General features: G+C 39.5%; 1 pseudogene; it reads right to left on the minus strand.

Annotated features, from left to right (window-relative positions):
* Positions 1-9167, minus strand: part of LOC129070964 (mitochondrial import inner membrane translocase subunit TIM16-like) — a 30153-nt pseudogene extending 20986 nt beyond the window's left edge.
* Between the last annotated feature and the right edge of the window lie 1318 nt (positions 9168-10485).

Here is a 10485-nt window from a genome sequence, read left to right on the forward strand (position 1 = left end):
TATCTATAAAAAATTGTGTATTTATTCTTACATGTTTAAATTTCAGTCACCTTGACTTTTCATTTGATATATGCATTGAGACATTTTTCCACTGCTCAGAACAGTTTTGAACTCATTGATTTTGATGCCTTTTAGTGCTTCTGCCATTTTTTGTTTCACCTCATCCACATTGGCAAAACATTTCCCTTTGAAGACTTTTATCATCTGTAGAAACAAAAAGTAGTTGCTTGGGGTGAGATCAGGTGAATAGGGAGGGTGGGGTACAAGAGTCATGCCGTTTTGGGTCAAAAACTGCTGAACACTCAGCGCAGTGTGGGCAGGTGCGCTTGTAAATCACCCATTGTGAAATGGGCAAATGTGTTGACAGAGTCTTCAAAAAAAATTTCAGTAAGCCAAATGCAGCCTCTCACAACAATGCCAGTTGGTACACTGATACAGATGTGTTCCTAGAACACTCACCTAGTGGGGTAGGCCTGTATTACAAGGGTCCTACCCTGCAGAAGATAATTTCAGTTTTTGGGGGTTCCCCCCTCATATATCTGTGTTTCTTCTTTTGTCTTTATGACACAAAGAAAAGAAATCAAACAATCAAATTAAACTATTTAAAAAGGGGAAAATGATGCCCAATAACTGATTTCCTGGAACATATTAGATTCAGAAAAAAAATAGTAGTATTCTGTTCTACTGTTGCTTGGGGCCACCTATAGAGATACAGAGACAGCTAAGAAAGCAGAAGGTGACCTGAAGACATTTCCTGATGGGGTGAACTAGGGGGCAGGAGGTAGTAATGGCATTAAGGAAAAGAGCCAAGCAAGAGTTTCAGAAATTTTGTAGTGTTCTCCAGGTTGCAAAGGGATTCTTTTCTCATTTCTAAAACCTACTGATTTCTCTAGACAAGGGTAGATGTGATTTTTATAAATTAACAATTCTGCAATTGTAGGTCCATGCTTTATCCTCTAGAAATCAAGTCAGTTTTTTTTTTTAAGACTTAGAATGCTCTTTGGGCATGTCTCAGAGGCCAAAGCTGCTTCCATGGCAGGGCCCGTGTGTGTCTCTGTTGGAGGAACTCAGTGCAGACAAGGGCCCAAATGGGAAACCGGTTGGAGATGTCATAGCTGCTCCAGCTCTTTCGTTTGTCCACCTACAAAGGACCTGAATGCGGTCTCCTCTATCTCATTTCAGTGGGACTTTTTTTCATTAAAGAGAAATATATAATTATGCTTTTAGGGTATGTGCGTGTGAATAAGGAAGATGAACTAGAGAGAGTGCTTCATGAAATCCCTGTGCATATCTAAATTTTATTAACTTGGGTTTGCAAGTTCCATAGAAATAATCCATACATAATTTCCAAAAATAATTTTGTTAAAATTAATGCCTTACACGGCACATGAGACATCCTAATCTCAGATGCTGTGCAAATGAACAGTGACTGCTGTGAGTAGAGAGGAAGTTGATGTCATGTAACCAGTGGAACTGAAGTCCTTACTGGATGGATAAAGATAATTCCCAGATTGTTTTTAATTATAGCTACATTCTATGCTAGTGAAAATATTAAACCATTAGGTTATTAAATTTGTAAAATCCCACAAGAATTTTGTGAACTCCTTGCATGAGTCCACTAATTGTTCCAAGTTTCTGCTATAATGTATTCAGTTTAGATTAGAGTGATTCTCTGACCTCTTGGGCATTAAGCCCTTAAAAAGTATGTACATGAAAATAATGTTTATGAGGATTTGTAAGGGTATGGGACAGTGAATAGATACAGCTCAAATGATAAATTGGTGAACGTGGGTTTCAAAGTCTGTCTGCACTGATATCATCACCCAGTGTTCCCTCCTGAGTGAGCATAGCTTTCTGCTGATGACGCATGATGACACAGAGCTTAAACACACCTGAGGCTTCTTCTAGAAGACTACACAGCCAGATGCAGGTCCCACCACTGGTAGGTTGGAGATGGCAGTGAACGCTCATACTCCTCCCATTGTGAGGCAGCTGCCAATTCTCCTCCCCTTAAGTCCAGGCCTAGTGGTTGTTTTGTCCTAAGGAATGCTGTGCAGTCATGTTCTGGAACTCCTGAGCCAAGGTAATAGGAAAGCTTTAGCTTCTCAGAACACTCACTCCACTCTGAGACCCAGATGCCACGTGAGGAAGCTTAACAAGACCTGTAGAAAAGCCCACACGGAAAGGGACTGAAGCCCCAGGATGCCAACCCTGGCTGAGCTCCCAGCTGACAGCTGGTGCCTTCTTGTCAGTCTATTTCACGAGCCATCTTCAAAGCGGATACTCTGCCCTGGTCTAGTTGCTGATATCCCACTAAGAAGAGATGAACTGCACCTGTCAAGCCCTGTCTAAATGGCAGATTCATGAGCATAATGGCTGTTGCTCTTTTGAACTACTAAGTTTTTAGTTTTAAATATAGTAAAAGATAACAGGAACATCACCCAACAAGTCTAGTCCACAATGTGTTAGAATTCAACGGCCATGACTAGTCTATAGGGCATGGGGTGCCTGGGATTTAGGCTTCGTCTCCATCAGGCTCACATCTTCTTAGTTCTGCTTAACTCCATGGGAAGTAGGTCCACCTTGTCAAGCAGCTTGAGGCATGTTGGAGGTGAGTGCATTAAGCATCTTCATCTTTTGGATCAGGAGGTAGATGTTAGGATTCTGTCTGGGGAAGCCAAACTTCTACCACAGTAGTGCTTCTGTGGTCCCCTCAGCCTTCTTGGGGAATACATAGCTGCTGAGTAGTCCCTCCTGGGATGGGGAGTTCTTTTTCTCTGTGGTCTTGTGTAATTTGGGGCTTCTCGTAGGAGCCATCATTGAAGGGCTCCTCAGCTGCTCTTGCCACCTTGTTTTCCAGTCTCTGGCTAGAATGAACTACTATCCAGATCCTCATGCCTGCTGCATGTCCTTCAGAATCAGATAACTGTTTCTGCACTAGGTAGAGTGTCTGACATGTCAACATTGTTAAAGCTTTTGTTTCATGGAGTCCTGGAGAACGCTCAATGCATTGTCTAGAAGGTACATCTTGGAAGCTTTGGACAACACCAAATTGTTCATGGCAGTATCTGTGGTCGATATATCTATCTTCACAGGGTTATTTTTTAGGATTCATCATCACCACTGAATTGAGTTGTGACTTATTTGGTCCCCCCTGGTCTTGAGGTCCATATTCTGCAGTGAATTTGGGCTGTGTATGAGGAGATGCAGGTCTGAGAATGAGGTCCTTCTGTGCAGGGTCCTGGCTGGCGTAGCCTTAGGCGTTACTAGGCTGGAAGGTACCACATTTTCTCCTGTCTGTGTGTCTGCTCACTGCACTTTTGCATAATGTGGTGGAGCTCTGGAAGTCATGTCTACAGAAGGTCACAGGAGCTGCTGGATGGGACAAGACCCTCTGTCCCCACCTCAGTGAACAGGGTAAAAAGATATAGTTAAAATTCAAAGTATACATGCCTTTCACACTAGAAACTCCACTACTAGGATATTTTTACTGGTAATACACTGTAAACTTTTTAGGGGGGGAAATGTTTGAAACATAATGAATGTACATTAACAGGTGATTTATTCAATAAATGGTAATTCATTCTTTCCAGGAGTGTCCTATTGTCTTTAAACATATGTATTAGAACTATATTAGTCAATATAACAAGATGTAAATGCTTAAAAAAAGCCTGATACATATTACATGCACAATAGCTAATAGCTTTTGTTATTATAAAGTGTGAAAAGTAAAGATGCAGGTAAATAGCTATATAATACCTGTATTATATATGCAGGTAGTATGGAGTGTTACACGCAGGAGGGGTCTAATCTGTTACCATAAGATTGTTCCATCATGTGCATTTTTTTTTTGCCAAGCATTCCAGTAATCTGAAACCATTTTGCTTCACCTTGGACAGTTGTTAGATAGATGCAGTTTCCTTAACCAAGTCCTATGGGGGACTTGGCCCACAAAGTCCCTAGATTCGCTGCAGTTGGAAAAACGAGTTGTTCCAGACACTTTGCCTTTCAAGGAGAGAAGGAGGTGATTCTCTCTCAAGGAGAATGTCTGGAGTCCCTCTGCTCAATGGCTTTTATTGAGAGAGTTACCAGAGGGGGATAGGTAGCAAGAATGTAGAGGTAATCTAATTGCATCAGTATCTTAAGTTTACAGGGAGTAGGTGATGTTTAAAGAAGACAATGGCAGGAACACATCGAATTGCTTGGGTCTGAGATGAGTAAACATAATGGCTCCAAGTGGGATTTGGGTCAAGGTCCAGGAATTTTGTAAGTTTCCTTCCCAGCCTTAAACTTGTTATCTGGTATAAGATTAACAGAGCTTGAGGGAGAAACAAAGCGTGCTTCAAGGAGTGTCATTTACTTTCAGGCCTGATTTCCCCCGGGGGCCCTCGGAGCTGTTATCGAGTCCTGCCTGTCAACCGTGTTTTCAGTGTTCCGGCCAAGGCTTCTGGAGCCTCTCCCAGGCCCAGCTTGTGCGAGACTACAGTCACCAATGCCACTCAAAGTGGCCCCCTACAAAGTCCTCTTGCCCCAGGAGAAGTGGGACTGTGCGGGTAAAAGCACATAAATGAAGGGCATTGGAATAGTGTGTAGATGCCTGGAGGAAACAAAAGAATCAGAAAATAAAGCCCTGTTGAGTAATGCACATTTGGAAGAAATACAGAACAGTTTAAGTCATATTATATATCATCAGAGCCTAGAGTGAGTGGTCAGATGAATGGCTTTGGGGGGTTCAGTATTCTGAACAAGTGTCAGGGCTTCCAGACTGCATCACCTAGCAAGCCTCTAATATTTTAAAATATTAGTATTATTAATAACTCCCTTCTCATGGGCACCCAGCCCCTCAGTGCCTAGGCTCTTGGAGCTATTTCTCACCATCATTAAATTGTTTTAGAACAGCCCCAGAATATGACTTCTTATTTTGAAAGCATTTTTAGGTTTCTAACAGCAGCCTGTTGGACTTTTCAACTTGGTACCTGTACCTGGTGTTAATCTTCCTCTGCTTATATGGAATTGGGGCAATTTTCTCCCCATGGCATCAATCTTCAATATTTTTTATTTTGGGGAGTTATTTTCACTGTCAATCTTTACTAAGTGGCAGTAAGATAACAAAAGCAGCAAGGTTGTGAAAAAATCTGATAGTAAGAAACCAGTCAGACTCTTTCCGCGCAACTGTGGGCTTTTCATGTGTAGGTATAGTTTTATTTTATTCTTTTCAAGCCTATTATAGCAGCAAAGAATAAGCATTAGAACACAGCTCTCCATGGTGGCTGCTCCTGCATAATGAAGGGGAGGAAGGCTTTTAGCCATTTTCAGTGCAAGGTCAGGGAGAGGGAAAGCAATGGAACAATAACCTCAGGCTGGTCATTTAATGTCGGCTTTGGCAAAACAACTTTCAAAAATACCCACCATCTCCCTAACCCCATTTTTAGGGTATTTTGTAATTTACTGGTTTTAGCTCAGTTAGTCCAGATAGTTAACTAAGGATGCTAATGAGGTAAAGTTCGTGTAGTTATTATCCAATATTATTTTATGTTGACCAGTGGGGAAGCAAATTGATGAAATGGCAGAAGGACAGATTCTAGAATCAGACAGATCTGGCTTTGAAATTCAGGCTCTGCTACCTACTATGGTCTAGGATTGGTTAATTAACCTCTCTGAACCCATTATGAGTGACAAAATATGAATAATATTATCTGGTTTTCAGGACTGTTGAGGATTATTAAAAGAGATGATGTATATATATGCCTGTCATATATTAGTTGTTCACTAAATAGATATGCTTTTATTTGCATTTTTTGAAAAAGAATTGTTTCTAAAACTACAAAAGTATTTTATCTTCTTCTAGACAATTATCTTATCAAAGGTTGAATCTGTGGCACCTAGGCAGTGCTTGGGACACAGTATGATTTTAATATACATTTAAATAAGTAAAACGTACACCACTGTCTTTAAGGGCATTTACCGGTACATTTGTGGCATGTTCTGTGTTCAAAAGTGCCCCTTCACCCAACTTCTCTTCTTTGAGAAGAAGTATATCTAAAGAGGTATAGAGTGGGTTTCTGGAGGGAAAGAGGGAGAACTGTGTTTTGAGGGAGAAGGAGGTAGGGACTGGGCTCACGAAATGACCTCAGTCACCCAAAACATGCAGGGATATTCTGTCCTATTTGCCCTGGGCCCCTGGCCTCCCCATTTTTCCTCTCCCCAGACATGGGATGTGGGTCTTTTCTCCTATTTTTCTAGGTGTACTGTAGGGCTCCTTCTAGCTTCATGCCTGTGTTGTCCAGTTCTCCACCATCTTGGCCCCAATTGTCACTTCTCTGCAAGACTGACCCTTAGGCTCAGATGCTTTCTTTAGACTCTCTGTCAGGGAAAGTCTGTGCTGAGAAAAAACACTGGCAATAGAATCTAAATTGATCAGAACAGGGGTGATAGGAGCAAAAGAAAGAGAAGGACTAGATAAAAGTGGTGGAGGGGAGAGGCAGCCATATCTCTCTCAGAGTGAGACCAAATTTATGACAAAGACAACAGAAAAGCAAGCTTTAGTGTTGTGAAGTGATAAAAACTATCCTGGCCTATCTTTTCCTCTTAAGAGACAACTCAATCACTTTTGAAAATGAACCACAGAAAAGAACTAAGTTTGACTCTTATGAAAAATTACTATAAGGAAAGAAGAGAATGTGGAACAGAATAATGCTTTCATAAGCAACAAAGGTGTGCCAGAAATACATGCTCAAAAGAAGATAACACTTGTAACTATATTTTAAAACAAGCTAAAGGAAATAATGAAATGATAAAAGCATAAATCAAAGTTAGAAAAACTCAGAAAATACATGACATAACAAAAGAAAGTTTTGAAAAGAAAGGGACAAAACAAAGTGCAAATTAAAAATAGAAAAAATATTTTTGAAGCTTAAAGACTAAACTAGAAGGAACCCAAGACTAAAAAATTACCATAGATAATGGTTTAAGAGAAAAATTGCAAAGGAAGAAAATCTTTAAAATAAATAAAAAGATAAGAAGGATTCAGGAGAAAGTGATAGATATTGAAGACAAGCAAAAATGATTCAACATATGCACAATAGGAAGCCCCAAAGTAGAAATCCAATACAATGGAATAGACAAATACTAAAACTATAACTCAAGAAAATTTGTAAGAAACTAAATATTGAGTGGATACATCATGAACATAGAAAAATCAACCTAGAATGGCCAAAACTAAAAAAACAAAAAGAAAAAAGAAAAACAACCCTGGACATCCAGGCAAAAAGATCAAGTCACTTATAAAGAAAGAAAGAAAATAATACTGCCATTAGATTTTTGATGCAATTCTTAATGCCTAAAAACAATGAAATAATATAGCTGAGATAGTCAAGGAAAGACAATATGAGCCCAAATTTTACATTCAGTCAAAATTACCTTTAAGTTCCAAAGGCTCCAAACAAACTTACAAACATGTAAGAACTCAGAAAGCATAGTTCCCTTCAGCCATTTTTGAGGAATCTACTATAGAATGGGCTTATACAACCAAAATGATTGAAGGAATTATAGACATAAGGATTGGTGATGAACATTAAACATATATTCATTCACCTGTGGAACTAAGACTAAAGGTAGAATAGTATGTAATGGCTAGATTACCTAACAGTGTAAATATAGTTCAACTATAAAAAATAAGGGGTCTTGAGGAAATATATACATACTGAGAATAAAATAAACATACTACTTGCCTTATGGGTATTAATTGGAAGTTAAAAAAAAAGTACCTGAAATCAAACACTGGAAGAGAGAAAGGGGATGGGGAAAATGAGATTATTAAATAATTTCAGTATTGCTCATAATAGAAAACCAATAGACAATAGTAAAAAAAGAGGGGGTTAATAGTATTGCATAAAGATAATAATATAAAGGTAAACATTAGAACAATAATGCACACTTTTCAAAATTGCAAAATTTATACTCTCCCAAAGAGAGAGCAGATAAAGTAAACCATATAAAGACTATATTTAAGACACAGTCCTGGCTGGCGTGGTTCAGTATATTGAGCACCAACCTGCAAACCAGAGGGTTGCCGGTTCAATTCCCAGTCAGGGCACATGCTTGGGTTGCAGGACAGGTCCCTAGTAGGGCAACCACAGAGAGCCAACCACACATTGATATTTCTCTCCTTCTCTTTCTCTCTCTGTTCCCCTCTCTAAAAAATAAATAAATAAAATATTTTTAAAAAGGCACAAATATTTAAATATACATACTAAAACAATATAAAACTTGAGTTCAAATATATTAATTATGTTAATAAATGTAATCAAAAAGATTTTCTAATTGAACAACAAATTAAATTAACAATATTTTGTATATAAGACAAAACAAAAAGATTCAAATGGGTAAAAATAAAAGGATGGACAAAAATCTATCAGGCATATGCAAATTAAAAGAAGGTGGAGGTCTTTTTTTTTTCTGTTTTGTGACTTTAAAAAAACATTTTTTTTATTGTTGAGATACATTTGTCTCCCTTTCCCCCCCACCCCTTACTCCTCCTCCACCCATCCCCACTTCCCACCCTCAATCCTTCCCCACTTTGTCTGTCTCCATGGGCTCTTTATACATGTTCCTTGATTTGGCCCTTTCCCTTCTTTTCCCCATTACCCCCTCCCTCAGAAGGTAGAGGTCTTAATCTTGATATCTGACAAGGAATAACTAAGACCCAAAAGTATTTTAAGTTGTGGAAAAGACATTGAATACCGAGCTATAACAAGTGGTCATGTTTGAGGGCCTCTGCTTTATCTCTCTGTCCTCCTGGGCCAGGGTTCTGAGCTCCTCCTCAAGGCCTTCTTTGCTCTGACCACCTTTCACTGCAGGTATTAAGAATCGCCTACGGCTTTACCATTCACTTTAAATAGGTGTTCATAGTTTTGCAGAGAAGGGGAGACAGTGAGGGTTGTGCAGTCCCTGGGTTGCAGAGGCAGGGGAAGCTTCTGGATTTCTTGGAGTTCAGTTTGGAGATGCTGAGAATCTGTTGTGCCTCGTGGAGGCTGAGGCCAGAGAGGTTACAGGAGGCTGCAGACTTGTGTCCAGGTGGCTGCAAACTCCTGCCGCAGAGGCCGGGTGAAGACCTTGCCCACCACCTGTGCTCCCATCACAATGAACTGAGCCAGTCACTTGGCCATGGCGACTGCTCTGTCCCTGGGGTGCCAGCTCTGGCTTCCTGGCTCTATTGTTCTGGCCAAAGGACCCCAAAAGCATTTAAAAAAGAGCAAAGGATACTTTATAAGGCTAAAGTCTTTATAAATATATAATTGTTATTACTATTTAAGTACCAAATGCTACTTTAACAACTTCCATAAAGCAAAAACTAGAAGAAATGTGAGGAGAAAAGAAAATTATCCTGACAGTAGAAAACTCTTAACACAACTTGTTCAATTCCAAACACATCATACTATGGGGAAATCAGTAAGAGCGTGGAAGATTTATGCAACATAACAAATAGATCTTACAAATGTCTAACTCAACGTCAATAATGAAAAACATAACTTTCCACTCTACATGGAACATTCACAAAGAGTGGGCACATCTTAGGCCACAAAAAAAGTCAAGAAATTCTAAAGAACTGCAATCTGATCAAAATGTTATAAATTAATTATCAAATTTCCTACTTGGAAATTTAAAAACCCACTGTTAAATGCTTCAGTCAAGGAAGAAATACTAAATAAAACTAGAATTTCTTGGAAAAATATATTTATATAACTATATCAGTAAAAATTTAAAGAAATGAATTGAGTAACCAAGTTTACACAGAAGAAGAACAAAAAATAAGCCAGAAAAAGCAGACTGAAGAAATTAATAAGGATGAAAGCAGAAATAAATTAAGAAAAACTGGTTCTTTAAAAAAAAAATCAGGACTTCTGGCCAAGATGAAGGTATAGGTAGATACACTTTGTCTCCTCACACAACCAAAACAAGGACAACAACCAATTTAAAAACAAACAAAAAACCCCTCAGAATTGCCAGAAAACTGAACTTATGGAAGTCTGACAACCAAGGAGTTAAAGAAGAAACATTCATCCAGACTGGTAGGAGGGTCAGAAAGGGGTGGGCAGAGAGGACACTTGGCATGGTGATGGACCAGGTGGGTGAGGCAGTGGCTGGCAGACCACGAGGCCCCACATTCATGGCAGATAAGCCAGGAGGAACAACTGGGGAGCAAGACAGACTGCACAACCCAGGATTTCAGCACAGGAAACTAAAACCTCAAAACCTTTGGTTGTAAAAATCTATGGGGGTTGCGGCAGCAGGAGAAACTCCTAGCTTCACAGGGTTGTTTGTTAGAGAGACCCACAAGGTCCTAGAACATACACAAACCAATCCACCAGGAGATCAGTACCAGAAGGACCCAATTTGCTTGTTGGAAGGGGGAGAAGTGACTGAAAGTGGGGCAAAACTTGACCAAGAGACATTTTTCCCTCTTTGACTCCTCCTCCACATACA

The sequence above is a fragment of the Pteronotus mesoamericanus genome, unplaced genomic scaffold, assembly GCF_021234165.1.
Source record: "Pteronotus mesoamericanus isolate MK-2021 breed Mesoamerican mustached bat unplaced genomic scaffold, CSHL_Meso_final contig_25, whole genome shotgun sequence".
Taxonomy (NCBI): Eukaryota; Metazoa; Chordata; class Mammalia; order Chiroptera; family Mormoopidae; genus Pteronotus; species Pteronotus mesoamericanus.